Source organism: Neolamprologus multifasciatus, chromosome 8 (genome assembly GCF_963576455.1).
Source record: "Neolamprologus multifasciatus chromosome 8, fNeoMul1.2, whole genome shotgun sequence".
Taxonomy (NCBI): Eukaryota; Metazoa; Chordata; class Actinopteri; order Cichliformes; family Cichlidae; genus Neolamprologus; species Neolamprologus multifasciatus.
Window position 1 is genome coordinate 5537005 of NC_140446.1, and position 25596 is coordinate 5562600.

The 25596-nt window shown below is 37.7% G+C and overlaps 1 pseudogene across 1 annotated transcript; it reads right to left on the reverse strand.

The window, feature by feature from the left end:
• Positions 1-595: 595 nt before the first annotated feature.
• LOC146512309 (uncharacterized) lies at positions 596-5931 on the reverse strand (annotated as a pseudogene). Its single transcript, XR_014875616.1, has 8 exons — positions 5676-5931; positions 5204-5406; positions 4952-5088; positions 4781-4874; positions 4303-4635; positions 4028-4199; positions 3681-3810; positions 596-3267 (listed from the first exon to the last, which is right to left on the reverse strand). The product of XR_014875616.1 is annotated as an uncharacterized LOC146512309 (transcript).
• Between the last annotated feature and the right edge of the window lie 19665 nt (positions 5932-25596).

Below are 25596 nucleotides of genomic sequence, written 5' to 3' on the forward strand. Positions count from 1 at the left end.
TGGCTCTTTGAAAGGTGTAATAAGCAATAAAATTTGCAAGGGAACATAAAAGTACACAGCAAATGCAGCATGTCCAAATTAACACTGTCAGATTTGATTTCAACACTATTAAAGTGTCTATATGGGTCTACACCAGTGAGTGTTAATTTAACTCTTTTTGGAGAGTTGGTACATTAACTCTGATTTAGTGTTAAATATCAAATCTGCCTGGAGTTGAAAATTTAACACTCATTAACACTAACTAGGTGTTAAGAGTTAATATATAAAATCTTACAGAATATTTTATTTTGACTACAAAAGAGTTATCGTGTAATTAATTCTAAAAAGTGTAAATTTTACTGTTCTGATCTTTTAGAAATTCCTTGGGGAAAAAAATATTAAAAAGAGCCAATGTTCTTCTGAAAAAGATTTATTTTTATATGCACCACAACTTCAAAACATTTTCTAAAACATGTAACAATATGGAATAATGTATATGTTCTCATTTTCATTAGAATATTGCTTGTCAAAGGGTCTAACATAGGTGAGCTGGTCAATTGAAATAACAGCATGCTCATTACTTTTTTCTTCAATGCAGTATGCATGAAAGTGTTCATCAAAGTACAAGGTGTTGACAGTACAGCCTATTATGAATGCATGTTGTTCATGTATTATGATATAGCAAATTTTCTTAAAGACTGGTAGATCACTGGACATTCCAGTGCATAAAAACAAACCAACCTGGTATTCAGTGCCATAATTTCTAACCCAATTTGTAGTTGAAACATTTACACATGAATCTACATTTAATGACTCGCACAACAAATGTCCACCTTCCATGCTATCAACTCTTTTTAATTTTAAAGGACCGAACTGAAATCTTTTAAAACAATAGTTTTCATAGTAAAAGGCCAATTGACGCTGATGTTGCTTTACTAGAGATTGTGTAAGGTTTTTAAAATTTTTGACAGCCCTTTTAAAAAAAAATTGTGTTTTGCTTCGAAACGCATACACCATATGTGGATAAGAGGGCATATTTTCTTAATACACCTTGGATAGTGAATCATTAGGTGGTGTTTAGGAATTAATTTTCTACCAGGGAACAAGTTTTTAAACATGTTATGGTGATCACAGATCAGATGTTTTAAGTAACATATCATGCCATCAGTAAGGACTGGGGACAACACAATATCAACAATTTGCAACAACAGGAGAACAAAATTCCAGTGGCTATTGTCCCGCTCAACTATGTCTCCAAAAATTAGGAGTATTGCGTAGGATACATAATGACTGAATGGCATTTAAACCTAAGTGTTTGCTGTTATCATCTATTTTTAACCCACTTGGTTTATTTTTACGCTCTACAAAACCATAATTAAACGTCTGTATTCTGTCAAGTAATGTGGTAATGGAGATGTAGCCATTTTTGATCATGTATTGAAAAAAAAGTTTGAGCTCATACTGCACAACTCCTTCCAATAAATCGTGCATTATATCAACTGCATAATTGTCAGTGCTGTGAAAATATTCCAATGAATTGAGCACACAAGATCTTTTAACTCCATAAACGGAAGTGAGAGCAGGGTCTTCACTTAATGCATTACAGTGTTCAATATGAAGTTCTCTGGAGCGCAGAACAATGTCCGAACTGTCTTCATTAAACACAGACTGAATTTCTTCCTTGTTTACTAAACCAAACCTACACCAGTTTGTTGCACTAAACGATTCAACAAAACCTAGTAAGCCATTTAAAGCAAGATTGTCTCCTGTAACTTGAGCAACAGAACCAAACACTGGCTCTTCAGTAAAGGGAAGCAGGGTTCCTTTAGTTTCTAAAATTTTCAAGTCATCAATCAAAGGCTTTAGTATTTCTTCAAAACCATATTTCTTCAAGTCTTCTGTGTAGAAAAGAGCAGCTAGATGTACATTCATCAGCACAGAGTTAATCTTTGGTGGGAGGTTTTTTATAGTGAACTAAATACAGCCCAGTTTGTGGATCCCTTTCTTCGAACCTAAAGGGTTAGCAGTTTCAAAATCATCGTAATACAGTAAAATCTGTAGAGCATATTTCTGTTGTGAAAACCGAGGATGGTTTTGGAAATATAATCCATCTTTAATATCTTTGTATAACCCAGCTTATGTTTGTTTCTCATGCAAGAAGCATTCTCTCATGTCTTTATTCTTGAAAATTGAATGTATTGTACCTAAGATGGGCACATACATGTATTTGTCTCTGACAGGTGTTTTGCTATAAACCCCTGTAGTTCTATGTCTACGTGTATCCAATCTTACACCAAGTACAAATTCTTTAGGCTCAACTATTTCCCATTTTTCATCGTAATATTTCTGTCTTTTTTTCTCAGTGTTAAATTTTGAAAAGGGGTTATCTAATTGGTTTAAATTGTGCTCAACTCTTTTGTAAATGTCTGATTCCTTACTATCAGGGGAAAATGTTTGGAGTACTACTTCTCTTGCTTGACTCTGAACATCACTGACAACTTCCTCAACAGAAGAAATTATTGTTTGAACAGCACTTTCAGTAAGACCAGAAGCTTGTAAGTGAGCGCCAATAGATCCACACATTCCAACAAGGGAGTCCTGTGAAATAACAGTGGGAACCTGTGATACAGATGCAGAAGTAGATGGTTGATCACTAAAAGAGTCTCCTAGAGAATGTGTTTGTTGGGCAACTTCCTGTTCCATCCCTACATGTTTATCATGATAATGACTATGTACATTATGAAGATGTTTTCTAAAGCCATTGTAAGTACAAAAAGACGAAAAACATCCCTGCTCTCCACATTTTAAACGCAGATTTTTGTTTGGATATAAACCATGATGAAATTTTAAATGTTGACAAAGAACTGAACAATTTTTGTGGTGCATTTTACAAACAAAACATTTGAACATTGTCAAATAGTCTTTTTTTTTTAAATCCTCCTAAAAGCGTGTGGACCTTACGGGCATTTAACGGTCTCGCAGCAGACGTGCTCTCAGTTCCTTGACTCGAGGGCTTTCTTTTGTGTTTCCAACATCAATGTTGTAGATTGTGGTTTGAATGAAGGTGTAGAAACTGGAAAGAGCTTCATCATATGAGAGGCTGAAGACAAAGTGTGCTTTGAAAAGCCCATCAAAAGCAGCCACTGAAGTTGGAGCATCACATGGGATAGCTTTCTGGTCTACAATGATGAAGAACCTCTGAATGTTCTTCTTTTGCTCACCAATGCAGAGAAGGAAGGGCTGCCTGGTGTTAGCTTTCTCCAGGAAAGTAGTGAGGCTGACTCCATCCTGGAATTTGAATAGCACATTTCAATCATGAGTAAAATTTTCTTTTCAACTGTTTGGCTTGCATATAAGGTCTATGGGCCCAAGCAAGTAACCCATCTTAACACAAATGGATCCAAGTAGAATAAAACAGAGTAATGCTTTATTTTTGAAGTTCACATTCTTCTGTTTGCAGGTGCAATGAGTGTGTGCTGAACCCAAATCTGTGGATTAACTTATTTTGGAAAGGAAAGCCATACCAGATTTTATCTCTTCTAATATCTATAGATACAGCATGATTTCATACCAAATACACAAAAGGTAATTAATTTACTGCTTTTATACTTTCTGTTTTTATCTTGTGGCTTACCATGGACCAAAAATCATTAATTACAAACAGTTTTTACAAAAAAATAGAGTAGAGTAATAGAGCATACCGTGACGAATCTCACAAGATGATTGGCTGCCTGTGCAGAGCTAATTTTTGCTGGTTTTTTTTGTGGCCTTTTGATGTTGGGGGCAGGAGATGCAGCAACAACAGAAGAGCTGCCATGTCACTATCCCAGCCTTAAAGACAAAAAGCACATTTGAGACAAAAGGTTAAACATGAACTAGAAAACAGTTGGAAAATAAGCAGTTAAATGATGAGATTTCTGGAAATGCTTACAACCACAAGGATGCATAAATTACTAATTTACTAGTCTATTTCCGCTCAGTTAACTGTTTTAGGACAGACAAATGGAAATGAAAGTATTTTATATACTGAAACACTGTCCAAATTTACCCCAGTCATTTGAAGCCTCCGTATCAAAAGATGCTCGTAACTCCTCAACACAAGGACTTGATGGAAGACTTTGGCTTTCTGCGATGATTTTTTGCTTGAAATACGAAGACCACTTTGTAAGAAATCTTCCAGAGGCCTCATCTCCAAGCATCATTGCAAAATCCTGATCAATCTATTAATAAGACAAAACAGGAACCAAATACTGGTTACTTACATGTTCGTGGCAAAATGTTATCTTTAGTTTCAGATCATGAAATGTCTAAAAATATACTCACCAACCCCGGTGTATCAAGGAAACGAGGGAAGACATCCAAGATTGATGATGTTGCATCTGGGTCATGTACCAGCTTCTGTCTATATTCAAAAGTAGCTTTCATCTTCTCTTTAACCACAGACCTATCTGTTGAGTGTCTAATAACAGACAGAGCCTCTCTGCACTCCTCACCAAAAAGCTGTCCACTAACAAACAAAGATTCTCTTCGGGTTGTTGGACTGTTCTGGAAGTTTGGCCTGGGACACCCACTAGCATCATCATAGATATTGCGTTGGACAGTCTTGAGTCTCCAAGCAAGATAGCCAGTATTAGCCTCCGGATCATAGTAATGTTCCTGCTCATGCATGCACATCAATCACACACAAAAACAAACAAAAAACATACACAACAAAAAAATGCAACAAAGGAATGCATATTTGGTACCACTTTAACAACATGTATAAATTACAGAGATGTTGCGTTTCAGAGATAACACTTACATAGCCATTTTTTGAGTAAGGATCTTGGAGATATGAAAAAAGCGTTGCAATCCCCAGTGCATAGTTAGTCCGAACACTTATGGGCGGAATCCTCCTTTCAAAAACAAAACAAAGTGTATTGCTATTCTGCTCACTCGACAATTGTTTTTATGATCATCAAAGAATACTTACCCGTGTGATTCTATCATATCTGCAACCAGTATGTTGACCATTTGTCGACGAGTTGGATCTGACAGTGTTTTAGTTTTGTCGTATTCATTGAAAATTTCTTCACCCTTTGGGTTTGAGCTCAGGACACTACACACCTTCTGTTTAAAAAAAAAAAAAAAAGTCATACTGATTAAACTGAAGCAAATTATAAAAAAGTTAGTGTTTGTAAAATGCTGTTAAGCACTGGAAATTGCTTTAGGCTTTGCTTTTGACCTGCTTTGCTTCATCGCGATCAAGCTCTTGTAGGCCCTTCTTCCTGTTCTTTGTACTTTTGAGGATCATAGTTGAATCTGATGAACTGGTAGAAGCTGGGGACGATGGATGGTCTGACAATGAAACTGGTGATGTCAGGAGGGCAAGAGGGATTGGCTGTACCGATGACTCTGATTCATCGTCAAACACACTGATCTCAATGTCTTAAAGGGGAAAAAAACGGACATAAAAGGCATTGAAAAAAAAACGTGCAAAATGCATATGAGAAGTCACAACAACTGCAATAATGTTCAACCACATAAATTATATCTGATAACAGCATGTAACATGCACTCAACATGTAAAAGCATTTTACAGTTTTTCAAAGAAGAAAATTGGAATCTGAAAGGTTGTTAAATCTGGCTAATATTCATGTAAACTTTGAAGATCATGAAGAAATGTACTCCTCTAAATTATTATGGATCTACTGTACCTGTTGCTGTCTGCATTCTATATCCAACTTTGAAAGCTCGAACTCCAGACTTTACCAGCTCATCAAAAATGTCTGCGTCAACTTCAGTGTCAGAGGTATCAGTGAGGATGAGTACACCTTCTGTGAAGAATTGAGGCTGCAAGCTGAACTTGTCCATAACTAAAACAAAGAAATCCGAAATGTCACTATACTATTAAAACCACCAAGTTTTACTGTTGATCACTTATAGGTGATAATTTTATACTCATTTAAATTGCACATGAGTACAAATCATCTTTAAGAAACTGGTGGAAATGAAAGCATCCATCACTTTCTGGAACTTTGACATACTTCTGCACTCCCCCATACTCCACCTTTGCAAGCATATCCTGTGTGGAGATTCAATAAAAAAAAATTAGTTGTACAGTAATTAATTGGACAAATAACCTGGTAATCAATTGAAAAAAAAAAATCATGATGAACAGGGATGGTGATTTCTATGACTTTGTGTATATAATTTGGAATTTTGTACAAATGTAGGCCAATAATAAATATATTATATCATTTCATTCATGTCAAAGGTTTATTTGCATGACGCACAAACGGACACAATTGAAAGGTACAAATGTGTTGTGCATGAAACAAATTCAAACGTGGTGCAGATGTGTCACAAGTTGATCTGGCTGTAGGCTGTGGCACTTGGCCAGAGGTGGCGCTGGGTGACTCGAGTCCATGTTAGTGCACACAAAGTAAACTGCGCGCTGTAGTTGTGGAGCAAAAACGCTGAAACCGGAGAAATAAAACGTGCGAGGGGAACGATAACGACGACAAGAGTCTCCCGATCGTTTACTCTTGCTGTCCTGTGAACAACATCGGCGTGGTGTTAATTGTTTGCTGTTTTCGCGATCGCGTCGCGCATGAGGATATCACCAGGTAAACTCGCGACATTTTTAAACATTTTGTTGTTCAACAGCATCAAGACTGACGGAGTGTGTTTGAGATAACCTCACAAGTGTCACAGATGACACATTTGGCGTGTTTTTGCTGATTTGTCGGTAGCAGCTCCTGAAACGCAAGACTGCCACACATCTGTTCGACCAACGCCAGCTGATCTAAACGCCAGTAGATCTGGAACACCGGCAAATCATTTTCAAACCGCTACTCAGGTTAAACATGATACATAAGTCACTTAGATAACTTAAAAATGTTATTATTTGGCTTTTTTCAGTATTTTATTTGTTCCTGAGTAAATCGGCTGAGTTTATTAAACTCCACCGAAACAATCTGCACATTTAATTAAAATTTAATAAACTATCATCTTGTCTTTATTTTTAGTTAGCACATACCTTAAACACTTAAAGCTGTAATCTAATGGTAGTTATATAAGAGCAGATGCTGCTGGTGCAATAAGCTGTCCGTTTTATGTCCAATTGATGCATGATCTGATTAGTGGACTAATTGCAAAAATAATCGGTGACTAGTCGACTATCAAAATAATCGTTTGTGGCAGCCCTACCCACAACACATTTGTTAAAATGATGCTCTCTATAACAACTGAAGAACACAGACAATAGTTAATTCCATAATAAATTCAAAGCCTTGATCTTTTTAATTTTTACCTAAAATGAGTGCACAAAACTCTGAAAAGATCTAAAGGTTAACATAGAACCCAGTCAGCACATCTGCTACTGCCGTTTACTATATCGGTTTATGTGGGAGATAGTTTTCAGGCTTTAAGTGCCACCATAATTTGATGCCAACCTAAACATTGTTTTAAGTGTATATGAGTTAGCAAAAAATGACTGAACACTCATATGCAAGTCTTTTGCCCGCCAACAATACATTTCAGCTAGCTAAAACAGGTTTTTATGCTATCACCGAGCAACGTGCTAATGCATTTCACACAGCTTTGTCTCGACTCAAAAAAGCCACAGAAGTAAAAGGTAGTAATAATAATTACATGAATCTCAGAAAAAATGACTTACCACGCGTGGCAAACAACTCGGAAAAATGGAGAGCTAAATGTTCTGAAACGGCTTCCCTTCACCTTGGAACCTGTGATGCTGGGGGCGGAGTCTATGAATTTACTCTATTAGTGTCATAACCCCTTTAGGAGTTTAGTACGGAAGCGTAGAGCTGCCACCCAGGCAAAAGAAAAATACAAGTGTATCACGTTATAACGTGAAAGGTTTATTGTTCTAACAAGATACTTTTCCTGTTTGTACAATATACTATCATGTTTGTGCAATATACTTTTCACGTTTGAACAACATAATATCACGTTATTACAATATACATAATTATTACGTTTGTACAATATAATATTTATATCGTACAAACGTGATAATTATATTGTACGAACGTGATAATTATATTGTACGAACGTGATAATTATATTGTACGAACGTGATAATTATATTGTACGAACGTGATATTATGTTGTTCAAACGTGAAAAGTATATTGTACAAACATGATAGTATATTGTACAAACAGGAAAAGTATCTTGTTAGAACAATAAACTTTTCACGTTATAACGTGATACACTTATATTTTTCTTTTGCCTGGGTGGCAGCTCTACGCAAGAGGTCAAGAGTTAATGTTTCCATTTTGACACCTCCAGATTTAATATAGAAACACTCATTTTTAACACTCGATTTTAACTACTAATGTTTTACACCTCAGAGTTACATTAAAAGAATGTGACTCTACTTAGAGTAAAATTAACTCTGCTTTTGCACAAAGTCACTAACACCAATACATTTAACACTTTTGAATTTGCTGTGTAGTACTTACAAAGAAACCCCTTGAAACCTGGCACTGTTGTCCTAGACCTTGACAGAATTGTGCAAATAGACAGTTCTGGCTTTCAGAAGTTGAAATTTGTATGCAGCCATCCAGCCTTTCTTTCCCAAGTGGACTTTTACAGATGTTTGGCCGAATACTGGAAGTACAGTGAATTCAATATCATGCTGTGTGCTCTTCTTTGACGTAATATTAATTGGTTCCTGGAAGAGGAAACTGTATTTGCGTAAAGTAAAAGTGGTCACCCAAACTGATTTACTTTGTTGTGGCTTTTTGTTTTGATTGCTGTCCACCATTTTTTTTTTTTTTTTTTTTTTTTTTTTTAATTTTATGTTGTATTTCTTGAATCTGGTCTATCTTTTGGACCAAAAGATGGACTGAACTAAACTTGGACCAAGTTTTAGTTGTGCCAGGTTTTTTCCTGCCTGTGTTCTGGACTACCTCTTCCTGATCAGGTAATCCTCAGATGCCATATTTTTTGATTTTCCTTGTAGTCAAGCTATCCAGCCATTTCTTATTTAGCTTTTTGTAATGTATGACCTCTTGAAAAAGGTGAGATTGGACCTCTTGGACGTAACGTTTTCAGTGGGAGAAACAATCTTCAGTCTCAGCTGACTGCAGGTTTCCCCAACCTTATAAACAATACATTTGCACATTAACTGAACCTAGCTGACTGAATGAGCAATGGGCTGTGAGGTTAGTTCAATTAATACAATGAATGGGAGCCAAAGACCTTTGCATGTGAGTTTCTTGTCTTTGTTTTTTTTCCTCTTTTTGCCTGTGGTTTGTTTGTCAGTGAATTGACAGTGGCTGTGCTGGTTTTGGACCTTGTACTGATTTTGTCTTGTCTGATATTTGTCTGCTTGTTTTATTTGCCCCGCTGACTGCGTTCATGTGTATCAATGTAAGCTGATAGTTTAGAATTCACTTATTTTTAATTTTAACTTGTCTCCTGTATTGAGTCATTCTGCTGTCTGACATTATGTAGCTTATCTACATTCCAGTAATTGTCAAATATCCAATTATCTTTATCTTTCATATATTTGTCTATTATCTTTCAGTAATGAAAGAAAATTTTTTAAAAAAAATGACTTTTTATTATTATAGGGCTCCAGTTTTGTGTTGTGTGTAAATCAATAAACCTTGAAAGGGATCCTGTGGAAAGATCGTTAATTTTTACCTGGAATTGCTGAGGGTTTTTTTTTTTTACTCTGTAACACTTGGTCTGCTTTCAGAAATACGTGACCATGAAATGTTAGTTTGTTGGCCTAGGCTGTCTCCATGGCGACTTTGCAAGTCTCCCAGGGTGGAACTTTTTGTTAGCCCTCTTCTCCATCACCAGTGACTCGAAAGACAAGGTTTGTGGTCAAAAACACTGGCTGATGGCCAAGGGGATGGGGCTGTAATAAATATGTTTTAATAATTCAGCTTTTTTTTTCTAGAAGCTTTGAAAAGTTGTAATTGGTTATGAAACACACACACACACACACACACACACACACACACACACACACACACACACACACACACACACACACACACACACACACACACACACACACGTTTTATAACTACTTAGGTCACAACAATAACAATGCCCAGGCTGCAGTACTTGTGGTCAATGTTAAATGGGTTCAGATATGGTTAGAAATGTATTAAGACTAGTATATGGCTTGCAGTCACCCTGCTGTATACATTAACAAACTAATTCATTATAATAGCTGACACATGCATTCAGAATTTAAATAACTGCTGCCCTAATGAGAATTTATGAAGCTCATTTGAATGTCAAATTTCAGCACAAACACTTTGTTACTGCTCCATTTGTTCTAATTGAAGCAGCTCCAGAGAACACACTTCTCTGACTATGTTTTCCAAATTGTTTATGATGGGACGAACTGTTTGTGCTCGCAGATTACTTTCAGACATGGTAATAACAGTCCTTACTAGACTACAGTACATTGCAAAAAACTTTAGCCACCACTTATTTCTTTGTTTTGCTAGGAAAGTTGGAAATAGATGCAGCAATGGATTGAAACAGGGAAGCAAAAACATAGTTTGTATAATTCTAGTGAGCTTGAAAGTCTGCATTTAGCATGACGTCCTTTATACTGAACTTTCTTCTCCAAGCTTTCAGGTAATTTTTTTTTAAAGTGGTCTTCAGGAACAGTCCTCCAGGCTCCTTGAAGGACATCCAAAGCTCTTCTTTGGATGTTGGCTGCCTTTTTGTTTTTAACCTTTCTAAATTTTCCCTTTAACATTAACTTATTTGTCTAATGATTCAGTGACTTCATGATCTTCAAATTTAAAGAAACAGGTTTACATTTTTGGATATTGGTAGAAACAATAAAAACCAGCTTAAAGGACGTCTCATTGTTGTTAATAAACATTTTAAGCATATTTGTGTGTGTGGAATCAATGTCCTGCTGGAAAAATGGTGCTTTTTTTTTTTTTTTTTTTTTTTTTGAAAAGGTGGTGCATAGTGGATTAAAATCTGTGTTCATAATTCCATCAATTTTCAAATCAAAATTTATTTCTATAGCACATAATACAACAAAGTTGACCAAAATGCTTCATAGTCGGTCAGAGCAATAGCATAAGACAGAATAAAACAGTTAAAAGGAGGGCAAGGAACAATATGGGTAAACAGCATAACTAGCCACAAAGTTATCAACTAGTTTGAATCAAAAGCCGGACTAAAATAAGTTTTAAGATGCAATTTAGCAGACCGGATGGACTCGGAGGAACGAATGTAAGGAAGGACGTTATTCCAGAGTCTGGATGCTACGATCGGCCGGATCACCTCTGGACTTCAGACGAGACCTCGGTTGCATCAGGAGCATCTGATTGGAAGATCTTAGTGCTCTATTAGGACTATACAAATAGAGGAGTTCAGATAGATAGCTGGGAGCCAAATTGTTTAGAATTTTAAAGGTAAGCAAGAGAATTTTGAAATTGATACAATATTCAACAGGGAGCCAATGTAGGTTGACTAAAACTGGTGATGTGATTTGTAGTACCAGTTAAGAGACGCGCAACTGCGTTTTGAACTAACCGGAGCTGGTGAAGAGAAGAATATGGGAGGCCCGAGTAGAGGGAATTACAGTAGTCCAATTTGAAAGTGATAAAAGCATGAATAAGGTTTTCGAGATCCAAGATAAAACTGTCTTTAAGACCAACAACATGTTGCAATCTTGAGATGAGAATGTTGTGGTCGACCGTGTCAAAGACAGCAGTCGGAATGGCCCGAGTCAACAGTTAGGGTTTTTAATGATCTTCTAAGTAATGCTGTGATCAGTGTTGGGGAGTAACGGAATACATGTGCCGCCGTTACGTATTTAAAATACAAAATATGAGTAACTGTATTCCGTTACAGTTACCGTTTAAAAAGGTGGTATTTAGAATACAGTTACTTTGTTGAAATAAATGGATTACACGGCGGTACTTCCCTGTTTCATATTGTGGCGGGTCAGGACTGTTTGGGTTTTGTTTGACAGCTACGTTCTGTTGTTCTAGGTGGCAGCGTTACGGTTGCCATGGTTACAGGGTGACTCTTTCTCTCTGCGTGTTTCCTGGGTGAGAGAGGCCTTGTTGTTGTTGTGCTAAGCTAATAGGCAGAATGCTACAGGTATAGCTCTAAAGAATGTAGCATGATAGGCAGTGTAGTCCGTGCTGCAGGGAGAATGGACTGCCATACACGTTATGTGTCTGTGAGCGAGGGAGGGAGAAAAAGGAAAAGTACGAGCTGTCATCGAGCAAAAACGGGAGCTGGAAGCATGTAAATATAATAATAACCACTGCAGCCAAGAAGAGAGCCTGACGAGCCCAGTTGTAAGTAAGCGATTAAGACTCGACTGTACACCGTGTTCGTGTTTTCCTCCAAAAACAATAAGTTCCGTTGGAGCAGCCTTTCAACGCCTCTCTCTGTCTCTCGCAAGCAAAGTTGACCCAGACAACAAAGTAAAGCTAGTTTTCGGCTACGAGCCCGACACAGAACCCACCGTATTAGCCAGAGGTCCCTTTACTACGGTTCGGAGCCGCAGACCTTCAGTAACAGTAATAAATCACAGCAATAGTACATTCATGTAGTTGTAAACAGCATGATAATATATTAAGTAATCCAAAGTATTCAGAATACGTTACTCTCATTGAGTAACGGAATACATTACAGATTACAGAATACATTTTGGGGCATGTATTCTGTAATCTGTAATGGAATACATTTTAAAAGTAAGCTTCCCAACACTTGCTGTGATGCACTCAATAAAAGTTGGATACAGGGACCAATAGTGGGCAAAGCTTCCTTAAGAAGAAGAGAGGGAAGGGAATTTTGACAAGATCTCCAACAACGCTGGCTGAAATACAGCCTTAAACCATAATAGAGCCTCTACTGTGTTTTAGATTGCTGTAGAAACTCACTGAGCCACACATTTCACATTTGGGTCATCCACTGATTTTCAGTTCATGTACACTTTGGCATACCTCAGCCTTTTCTCCCCGTTTCCCATCCACGAGAATGACTTCTTAACAGCCACCTTTCCACTGAGATCATTTCTAATGAGGCTTCAGTGAACAGTAGATGGATCAGCTGGAGGGTGAGACACATCTCTCAGGTCCTGTGTCGGGTTTTGGCTGTCTTGAGCCGGATTTTTTCCTACTTCTTAAACGCATTACTTTCATATGCTATTCATCTGCTGCTACTAACAAAGCACCTAAAGAAACACTGGTCTGTTGCTAAGTTGTCTTTTGTGTGTAGACACAACACTGGCTCATCTCTTGAGCTAGGTCTCTCTTTTATGTTTGAATGATTCATAAGTCAGTGTTAAGTGGCTTAACGAACAAACACAAAAACGCTCCTCTGAAAATGATCTGGTACAAGGACCATAAAAGACGTAATGCCTGAGGAAAAAAATTGAAAGACCTCCAGAAAACCTGGAGAAGTGTTGCTCAAGACCACTTAAAAAATGCAAGAATGTCTGGCTCCTTGGAAACAAAATATAAAGAAATCAGGAGTGGCTCAAGACTTTTCCACACCTCCTGTATATAATTTGGAGTTAAAGCTCTGTTCCACTAAGGTACAGCCTCAAAATAGATAACATTTAAAAGAAAAACTGAACTATTTGTATTCTTTATTACAAGTTTTGTATCTGATTGAGGAAGATTATCATCTATACAGGAAATTAAATCTGCTACTGTGATGAATTGTTTAAGATGCAGCACAGAGATATCACCGAAAATGATCCAACAATTTACTCTTAGATAATAGACTACATTAGAACAGCAAACATGATGAGAACATGAAACCAAAACATGCTAATCCCCTCTCAGAGAACGATGCGTTTCAACAATTTTTGCACGAATAGGAAGAGCCTCTAATAATCAAACCCCAGAGCTTACATCAAGGTCATAAGAAAATAATTTTTCCACAAGAAAATAAAAAAATAAAAAAAAGTCTGGGAGAAAGCCAGCTGTGTCTTCATATGTATTCAGAGTGAAGCTCTTTGAAGGGGTTTGCATTTTTAAAGATGTTCTCAATCACAAGGCTTCTGAACCCATCACGAGGTTTTAGTTTGCAGCTGTATAAAATATTATCCCAGAAGAGTTAGCCAGATGAGTTTCACGAGAAAATTTCCTCTCAAGTTAAAGAGGGAGAGGGCAGGACAGTGCAGAGCTGTATGTGAAAATATACATGGAAACACACACACACACACATCAGTTGATGGCAGGCTCCTCCTCTTTTAAGGAGATTGCATTTCTCATTCCCTTTTCTGTCGCTGTCCTCATATGTCTCTGCCTGGCCTTTTCCTCCAGCTGCTGCTTTGATATTAGCTTCATGAAATCTGTGTGAACACCACAAACGCAGATGGTCGCTCAGTCTCTTCTCATCTTCTCGAGTTTTCTCACAGTCTTTAATCCTCCCACCGTCAGTTGTCGCTCTTTTATTTCTTTTCTCCCTTTTTTAATAACATAAAGCAAGTTGGATGAAAGGATCGAGTGTTTTCCATCACTGTATGCAGACTCCTGACTGTGCGGCTTTGCTAAGGTTTCCTTCAGGTGTCCTGGGAGTGAGGTTCATTGATTAGTCCTCTACTCATCCATTTTTGTTACACAGTCAGATGAGGCATTATATGATAAGGAATCAATACAATAAGTGTGTCATGGAAAAGAAATGCAAAATTGAGCAGCAACAAATGAGTGATGATAAAAACGTCATTTTAACTACAGCAATTACTCTGCTTAGCCTGAGGACACTGGTTCTCTAATGGTTAATACTCTTCTTTCTATTAATTTTAATGCCAGCCTTTTCTTGTATATTACATAGTTGTATACATTTTTCATTTTGACATTAATAATTAGATGGGCTGGGGAAATTGGTGCATATTTTGAACATTGAATGTCTGAATGGATTTGCCGTTTCTTTTTAGACAATTCGGTCATGGAAAAGCTTTTAAAGTTCTTGATCGGCTTCAACCAGCATTTAATTTTGTATGTTAATTTTTAAAATAAGCTTTTATGTTTTAGGACACCTATATTTCTGCACTGCTGCTATCTGATATGTTAGTACAGTTAAACATTTTACACCGATTGATCACCCAAATATTTCTTAATATTTGCGTGAACTTCTCTAACCACATACTCCTGCTAGAACACTCAGATCTGCCACTCAACTACTTCTGACCCAACCCAGATCTCGGCTGAAGTCCCGGGGTGACCGTGCGTTTGCTCTGGCTGTCCCGGTACTGTGGAATACCCTTCCTCTTGACCTCCGCGCATCTGATTCCATTGCACTGTTCAAATCACGACTAAAAACCCACTTATTCAATCTTGCCTTTCCCTCTAGTTAATATTTCTTTTATGATTTTATATTATGCACTTTTATGCTCATTTAAATTCTTGTTTGCTCAGTACCTGTTGCTTTCCTATGTATCAGTGACAGCTACCTGCTTGCATACTTAGTACTTGCTTTGGTCCTATTTCTATTATCCTCCTCTTATTCTCTATGTTACTTGTTAAGCACCTTGGAATACCCTTGGTTTTTAAGTGTGCTTTATAAATAAAGTTTATTATTATTAATAGTATTTTTGCACTTTAACTGATGCAGATGTGTCAAATCATGTATTTCACTACTTAAACTCGCCATTTTGAATACATGAATGATTTAAATGATTTGAGATGGCACTATCCTATCAGTAGTCACACACTATCCAATAGGGGTGGGTTTTTATAATCGATTTATCGATTAAAATCAATTCTGGCTTGGATAACGTAAAATCGATTCATTAAAATCCTGAATCGATTTTTTTATATAAATTTATTTTGCCCGAAATGCCAGAATCTCTGGTGAAATCTCACAAAATTTCAACAACCACCAAACAGCTAAGACAGTAAATGAGAGCAGGAACATGGATTCTGCACAAAGACTTAAACACACAGCCCAACCGTGGATCAGAATCAGTGAGATGTTGCCTTTCTCACAGTCGGGGCTGAAAGCCGACAGCGCGCTGATTCTGATCTGTCGGCGGTCCGCGCTTTGTGTTCACCTCCTTTATGCGCTGATTCTAAAGCTGTTAGTTTTATGTCTCTCCAAACAATATTGACCGAACCAGCAGCAAAAGAAGATCCAAACTAGGCTTCACATAAACAACGTCATGAATTCATGACAGTTCTGACTTTTATTGTTTTGCTTCGACCACGATGCACAGCTCTCTCTCATGCTCGCTCTCTTGCGCGCTCTCTCTTTCTCTGTCTCTCCCTCTCTCTCCCTCTCTCTCTCTGTACTGTTTTCTGCATTATTCGCTTGCTTGTTACGCACAAGTCTACCGTTGTTTACAGCGCTCGTTTTATATACTTCCGAAAATAAAACCTAATTTCTGCCGTTCAATACCGAACAAATTTAAACTTTTTAAAATTATGCAAAATGCAAAACGCTCAGCCTTGTCTCTAATAAAACCGCTGTAACTTCAGAGGTAACGTTCATGTGTTGATTAATGGTTTTCTTTCGTTTTTGATCTACTGCAGAAAATTTTTATAAAATCCCAGAACAGGAAAATCACCTTCATGTTTTTCTGTGTTTGATCCTCAGCTACTTTGACACAAAGGCCTCTGCTGTGATGCTCACACCTTTGATAAAGTCTTGGTGTGTCAGCTTCCTTTTTATAGATACAAAAATATGTAAATGTACTGATCTGAATTATAATATTTCTGACTGTCAAAATTTCCCAGATTCAAATCAAAGTGAATCGAATCAATTAAATCGAATTGAATCGAATCGAATCGAATTAAATCGAATCGTGGATCGAATCGATTCGGGACCCTGTGAATCGGAATTGAATCGAGTCTAGAAATCAGTGACGATACCCAGCCCTACTATCCAAGTAGCTACATACCTTGTAGGTGAATGATTAGTTATCCTGGTTTGCAGTGCATTCTTCACAGTTGCAGTACTGCTTAGTGAGTAGTAGCAACTTTGGCAACCTGTTAGCAATCATAGCAATCACAAAGAGAATATGCATTTTTCTCTAGTGACCAGTGGTTATCGGGGGATCACTGACTGGTCTCTAGGCCTGCATGACTGGGGCTTTATCAACTATACAACGGCTTTGAGCACCCAATGGCGTGCTGTGCATTGATACTCATATTTTCCCCTGGAGACTGATGGTTGTCAGGTGGTCACCAACCAGTCTGAAGGCTTTTGTGGCTGGGATTTTAGTCTTCTTAATTTGAAAATAATTACTAACACAATAAGTACTGATGAATTATGCACAAACAAAAATAAAATAAAATAATAAAAATGTAATTATTGGCCAGTAAAGTGTCCAGTTTTTTCTATAAAGGTTTCTTGGTATTTCAGTAAATGGAAAAACTCAATGTAGATTTAAATTGGAGGTTTGTGTGACTGAGTCAAGCATGTTGTCTTTATCTATATTACATTTCTTGATTACTTTAATCTTAAATCAAGCAAATCCTGTTTGGAGCCACAGTATTGATTTAGTAGTAAACATAATAAATCTAGTATTAGCGCATCCTTTTTTTTTTTCTTTTTTTTTTTCTCTCAGTGTTTAGATAAGAAACTCCTGCCTGATCAATACTTTTCTCAGCTGTGCCAAAATTGAAAACTGATGTCTTTGATTGGTTTCTTTCAATTTTGAGCACTCGATTGGACAATGAAGAGGATGCCTCAGACCTTATTTGGGTATTGAGCCCAGGTTTGGAGTCTATTTTCCCCTGCTGAAGTAGACACAATGAAGTGAAACCCAGGCAGGCTTTATTTAATACAGTGGAGCAGATAGAGCATGTGATGATTGGTCTTCTTAATGCATACAATTGATTGCCCCTCATGAACACAAGGCAATAGATCACATATTTTTTATTGATTTTATAAATCTAATTATATTTATGAGGAGTATTTCCAGATTTTCTATTTGCTTCTTAGACAGTGACTTAGTTGAAATCAAAGCTCTCTGAGACTGACTGTAAAAACACTTAAGATGAAAAGACCATTTGTTGCTTGGGAACCCACCTTACAGACAGTACATACAAATGTTGCCCAAGATTCAAAGATTTCTCATTAAAACGAATCGCATGCTCAGTGGTCAGAGCCAATACTTCAAGAAAAGACCTGCTCAGTCAAGAGAGATGAGTTATTTTCCTTCGAATATACTCAGTGAGTCTGTATGCTGCACTGCAACAAGACCAGCAAAATGATCATCTAGTTTTCAAGGCGCTGGACTATCTATCAGGCCAATTCTTAACATCAGTGTTTTATTGAAGTAATTATGTTCTATAAAAGATATATTGTGCTACAATAATGGAATATTTATGAGACACAAGAATGCAATAATATGTATATTTATGACCAATTATAGAGTTCTGACTATAAAAAGAAAGATAAATATAATAAAAATAAAACTAGATGATGCTGATGAATGCTAGAATGATCCAGTTATATAATACAACCATTCAGTAGTTAAAGCACTCTTGTTTGAGGAGCTTGTAATGGTAAAAATGACATAAAGCACATCCGTTATAATCAATGGCTGAAGATCACTCTTCTCTCAGACTTCAGGCGCACTCGTGCTTCATGGAGTTTCTAAAAGTAGAACGAGAGGCAGAGCCTTCAGCTATCAGGCCACTCTCGCAGTTTGGATTCGGGGAAACAAACACCTCAACTTTTAAGATTAGATTTACTTTCTGCTAAAGTAGGTGTTAGAAACATGGGCAGTTTTTAACATGTATTTAGTAATTCAGTAAACAAAGTATAAAGAAATGTAAACAAAGAGGTTTACAGGTAGGTCGGAGCAGGACGAGACATTCCTCGAGGTATTAACAGGTCAAACTGTAGCATAAACTGTTATAAATCAGATGTTACTTTTTATGTGCTCATTTTGACTGTAGTGTTACTGTCTGTTTAGACTTACTGATGGCCACAAATGGACAGTGTGTATAATATAAGTGAAATAGAATAAAAAAGGCTTTAAAGTGTAAATAATTTACTCTTGGAATTACTTGTGTTTATGTGATTGTCTCACCACCACCATTTGCTCATCGGTGAAATAGTGCGACACGATTATTTCCTTCACACAGCAGGTTTCATTTATCTGAATTATAAAAACAGTTGTGTTTATAGACTGTACAGTACTTTGCTAAAGTCTGAAAATGAGCGATATTTCTCCAGAACGTCTTCAAAAAGCCTCAGATTTGGTCCCCGACTTAGAAGAGACCATTTTAATGAAAAGGAGACTACAAGCTCTGTACACAAGGTTGCAGTTATTTGGTTGCAGAGCGGTCTCCAACCAGTGTTTTCTCTATTAAGACCTGATACATGATGCGTCTGGCCTTTCAATTGATGGGTGAGGTTGTTGGTTAGATATTTGGCTGCTCCAGTTTCCAGTCTGCATACCTAAGTATCCTTGGGCGAGAATGGGCAAGGCATTCCTTGGAGCATGAATTTGTGTGAAGAAAGCACTCAGTGTAGATAAGGCAAATATAAAGTGTTTTAAGTGCTCAAGAGTAGAAACGCACTATAGATCCACCAGTCCATTTGCCATTTAATTTCCACAGTAAACTAATTAGGGATCTGCTCACTGAGATCCTAAATAAAGACCCCAAAGTTGTTGCTGTGGGGTTTTTTTTGTTTGTTTTTTAACATTTCCTTTGCAGCTAAAAGATTGATGCCCTGCTGGGTTTTTGAAACAATCCAGGTTTAAGGCACTACCATACTGGCTTCTCCTTTCAGGCCCAGAGTCTACAACTGTCTTTGGACACCTCTAGAGCTTGTGTATTAGTCAGGTGGATGTATGGCACTATTTTTTTGCTGACACAACGCTTTATATAAATGTTCAGCGAGCCCTGTGTCCTCATTAACAGCAGCACTGAAGTTGTTTCTAGACATCTTCATTCTGGTTGGATAAACACTGAGAAATAAAACTCGATAGATACAATTTAATGGGGATTTGGTATACAGTATGTTGGGCTGTAAATAAAAAGAATGTGGCTCATTTTTATGCTCTTGCACTGTCTGATGCAGCACTACAGTTCTGTATGTTGCTTTTTATGCTAGCAATCTAATGAAAAGCTGATTTACACCTCAGATCTCAGCAAAATACTTAGCTGATTTTACCATTCAGGTGCAGCTAGTGTCAATTACTCAGTACTTAACCCTCTGTAGCAATTCGTCAGTTACTAAGAAAAAAGACGTAATCGATTATTCATGTGTTAATTGGGTGTAGATACACCTTTTAGTTTTGATGCTCTCTAGCTCCTGGCTGACACCTGATCATGCGCCCACCTGTCTCATTAAAACATATCAAACACTGCCTGAAATGTGTCCTCGTGTGCTCTGTATTTTCTGGCACCGGATACTGAAGCAGAGTTGACCTTTTCCTGCTGCCATATGCTGCACTGTGATGTGACGCCAAGCTCTCCTACATGTCCAAGGTTCCCACTACACCGTGAAGGACATGTATAAATTACAGCAAATTTTTAAAGAAGACAGAATACCAGTGGCACGATAATACAATTGTCTGGTAAATTTTAAAACCTAGTTTATATAAGTACAGCTGTGAAAGAGGGTTTCTACCAGACTCTGTAGGATACAAACGCAGGACTCAAACATGGGACGTTAACTGAAAACGGAAGCTTTATTACTGGACATAATTCTGCATTTATACAGAAAACAAAGAACTAGAAATAAAAAGTAAGGAACTAGGAAACTGAGGAACTAAGCTGGGAAACAGAAGACTAGGATACTACTAAGAGTTCGGAAGAAACACACAGCAAAGAGGTTGTACGACGAGACAATTGACAGAGGAAAACACAGGGCTTAAATACACAAGGGAGTAACGAGGGAATGGGAAACACAGCTGGAACTAATCTGACATAACAAGACTGGGAGGAAGCAAAACTGAATCCACTGAACACAGGACAAGGAACTATCAAAATAAAACAGGAAACACTGACACACACTTGACAAGGAGACACGACAGACTGGGGAGACACAGGAGATGAACGAACACAGAGACAAGGCTGACTCGACAAGAAAGGACGAGCACGGGATGCCTGAGAGAACACACGGAGACAGAGATTGAAACAAGCTGAAATAAACACTAAGAGAGAACGAAGATCACTGAGAACTAAAGAAAAACAAAACATGAACAACAATAATCAAAAGATATAATTCCAAAGTCTGAAACACAAATACTGGGTCACAAACGCAGTACCATGACAGACTCTTTGCAGTCCTGTAAAAAACTAACTATACCACATGTTTCAGGAGCTTGTAAAACCACCTTTATCAGCAATAACTTGAAATAACAGTTTTCTGTATGACTTTAACAGTTTCACACATCATTGAGGAGGAATTTTAACAAACTCTTCCTTAAAAACATTGCTCGAGTTTATTGAGGTTTGCAGGATTTTATTTTGCAGAGCTCTCTTAATGTCCTACCACAGCATTTCAAGAGGTCTAACACCTTAATTCTTTTCTTTTTATTATTATATTTTAATTATATTTAATTCCTATGGGAGGAGCACTTAGTTTTACATAAATTTTCTTTTTTGCTCGACTGTATATCTAATGAAAAAGGATTTAGCATAAAATGACATCTTTTATCTTATTTAGACTCGTGTTGATTTAAAAACAAAGCAGCACACGACAAGATAAAAGCTTCAGCTATAAGCGTCACTTAACATTATTAAATTATAATGATATTAATTAACCTGAGGTTATAGGGAACCAAAATTCCCTTCACTGTCGTTATTTGTTGTTATACTCAGAAGACAGATTTCTCTGTCCAAGTCATTCCATCATCACTAGAGCGTTCACTGCAGATCCTTCACAGCAAAGGAAACAAAGGTGCGAAGAAGCAATTAGGCGGCCACTGCTTAGCATCTGACCCAACATATTCCCCCCTCAGGGCTGCAGAGAATGAAGCAGAGGTGACAATGAATTAAAATTAGATATAGAACAAGCAAATTAAACAAAACTAAAACAGCAGTTATCTACTTTCTATTCCTCACGGTGTGGGACCCGAAACACAGAGGCATACTGTGTGATGCTCGTTAGTCTGTGACTCAGCTAATCAATAACAACCCCCGACCCGGTGTATACCTTTCATTAACAAACATCAGATTTTAATTAGCAAATAACACACAGTTGCAGCGTCCTTCACTGAGCCACTGAAGTTGGCTTCTTATCAAAGCTTAAATGTAATCTTAGAGTCTGGTCCAGACTTTAGATTAAATTAAGAGTTTGTTTAAAATAAAGCAAAAAGCACAGATTTTAGTGAGGAAGCAGCTTTTATACATTGTTGCTGTTACATTAAACTATGTTTCCACTTTATTACATTGAGGGAATACATTTTTGATAGCTAGTGATAAGAACATTATACTCGCAGAGCAATTTTTATGTGGAGTCATATCAATTTCGCAAGAAAGATTAAGGATGAGACTCTCCTGTTTGGGTTTTAAAGAATGGCTCATTTGACTTTTTACTTATTCCTTACTTATCTGTTATTTATATGGATCTTATTTTGTTTATTTCCAGTTTTCTAACTCTGATAACTGGTTAGGTCACCAGTAACAGTTGCTATCAAGCGTTTGTGTTTGTGTTAACTGACAATTAGTCTTTTACAGCATTGGGGAGGAATTTTGACCCACTCTTCTTTGCAGAATTATTTTTATTCTGCCACATTGAAGCATGAACCATGTTTTTAAGGTCATGCCACTCTAGTCTACTCAAGTCTTCATATTGTTTTTCTTCATATTGATGTGCTGCTTTTAGAGATCTTTTAGCCTGCTTTACTTTGTCAGACAGGTTACATTTAAGTGATTTCTTAATTCAACATGTCTGCCAGTAATCAGGTGTTACGACTGTGATCTTAATCACATGTAAATTTGAGTGTCCAGGTGCTCCTCCGGGATTGGTGCGTCCAGGGTGGATGGCTCGCGCCGATTGGCTGCGGACCGGGAGGCAGCGGATAAGAAGAGACCGCCGGCGACTGCTACTTCATTCATCCTCGGCCCAACCCAACCGGCAGACCATTCACTGTGTCACTGTGTTGATATGTTACTCGATGTAAGAGCATGTAGGGGTGGACCGCCTTTTTGTTTGATCAGTTTTCTCCTGTTTTTGTTAGGCAGGGAGGAAAGTGAGTGTCGTTCGGTTTAGTTCTTTTTGGGTAAGTAAGTTGTTTATTCTTGAGATAGGTTACCTTTTGTTTGTTGTTTTGGCCTTGGGTTCACCCTGACGTTACGATATGCTCCCTTCCTTGGTTTAACTGCACTTATTGTAAATAAATCACTGTCACAAAATATTAAGTGTGTGACGTGCTGCTTGGGGTTGGACGGGGATGGATCACCCTTTATGTTGTGGTCTGGCCGCGCCTAGACGGGCCATAACATAATTGGGGGCTCGTCCTGAATGTATTTAGTGAAACTGAACTCAGCTTTCCCCCCAAAAAATGCAGCTATTTGGTTAATTTATAACTTAAACCCTTAATCAATGAAATCTTAATTTAAAAACTGCATTGTGTATTTACTCATGTTATCTTCGTCTAATATTAAAATGTGTTTGATGATCTGAAACATATAGGTGTGATAAATATGCAAAACACTAGGAAATCAGGAAGGGCGCAAATATTTTTCACATCACTTGCCTGTGATTTGAGGCAGATCTCTGGCTATATTTAATTAATAGTGAACAGACCCGGAGCAAAGACATGGCCTGTATACCTCCCATTCCACCCCTTTTCATTACTGCCTGATGAGGGTTGGAACATCCCTTAAGGGCTTAGGCAGTGCACTAATAGTGGCTGTCTGGAGACTGAGAAGTCTTCAGAGTGCAGTCACCCATGACATACTGATCTCTATCCACTCATTCATTCAGCTAGAATGAGTCGACCCCACTAGCAGCAGCACCTCTTGTAAACACAAGTGGTCGTAATGCAAAAAATACTAAACTTTTATAATCATTTAGCACAAGAAATCGCACACTGGAGACATTTCAGAGCAATCGGAAACAGCAGGTGTTTAAGAGGCGTTCGTTTTCTGGGAAAAACCACAGCTCAGCCGATGAGTTGTGCACGCTATTGCAGCGAGTACATATTAGATAAAGATATATCACATGGAGGGTTATAAAAGCATTAAAAATGGAAAAGAAGATGTGACAGCGCCACTGCTCCTCAGTAGTCATGGCTGCAGATCATGCTCTCGCTCAAACTCAGCCTGTCATTACTGCATCTGTTTGTGGCATTATCGAGTTGATAAAATCTGTCCACGGACGTTTAGGCAGACATGATCTTCTGGCATTGTTTCTACACATTCACATCCACAGACACACAAACACATGTACAGACAAATGCTGAAAACAGTACAGGCCACTCGGTCGCAGCCAGTAATTTTGTTATCGCAGGCTGTGCATGTCTGCACAGGTGTTTGCAGTCATTCTGGCTGAAAAGACCACTGCTGGCATTGTCAGGGCTCAGTGTTGCTTTTGATTCCTGCATTCTTGTTTATTCTTGTGAGATTTGAATTCTTGTTTTAATTCAGTTCTTCTTGTATTTTTGCGTTTGTTTGGAGATTTTTGGCTCCTGTTTGGATTTCATTGCTATTTTGTTTTAGAAATGCGATTCATATTTTGGCTTCACGTCATCCAAGGCTACGTTCACACTGCAGGTAATGTGGTACTGAATATCTGATGTTTGACTGCTGTTTGAATGGTCACGTCGCATTAAATCCGTCTTTTACGTCACTGACACAAGGCAGACGCTAATTATCAGCACAGGAGAAGCGTCCTAGAAGACATCGTGAACATTTTATTTGTACTGTATAATCTGCAGATTCTTACAGAAATCTGCAACTATCCTTTGAAGCACCGCTCCTCTCTAAAACAGCAATAAGGATCATTATTAGGCCATATGTAAATATATAACTTCAAGCAAAATTGGGAAACGTAAAGTCCAAAACAGTCAAACAATACTGTTTGCTCCGGGTCTAAACAGAGCGCGGTGCGTGTGACGTCTTCTTTTGCGCATGCGGGCCGCTTTGAGCGTTCACACTGAAGCGCGTTTGCTGTCACATTTTATTTGTAGTGTGAACGAGCAGACAAAAAAATCGGATTTGATCAACAAGTCGGAATTGAGCATTAAGACCTGCAGAGTGAATGTAGCCCAAGTGATATGCTCTGGTTTTTTGTAATATTGTTGTATTTCAGTTCTTGCCTTCTTGTGCTTCTGCATCCTTGTTCTCTTCTTGTTTAGTCTTACCCTCCATGTCTTAGTGTTGGTTTTGTGTCCTTTTCCTGTTTTAATTTGAAAGGTTAGTGTCACCTGTAATTACTTTTTCCCTCCTGTGTTCTGCCGTCCTGTTTCCTATTTGTTATCTGTGAGAGCTTGGAGTCTGTATGAACTTGCTGAGTACTTTTTTATGCTTCCTGTGTCCTTCACACTGCAATGCTCCACACAGTTGGGTGTGTGGAGCATTGCAGTGTGCCTATTTATGAACAATAACATCCTATATATACAAAATGCCTTACAATGAAAGACCCTCAAAGGCAATCACACAGTTTTCTGATCCGTTACTGACATGCAAAAGCTTCATTAGTGCAAACTGGTTTGAATTATTATAGAATACTTCTGGAAA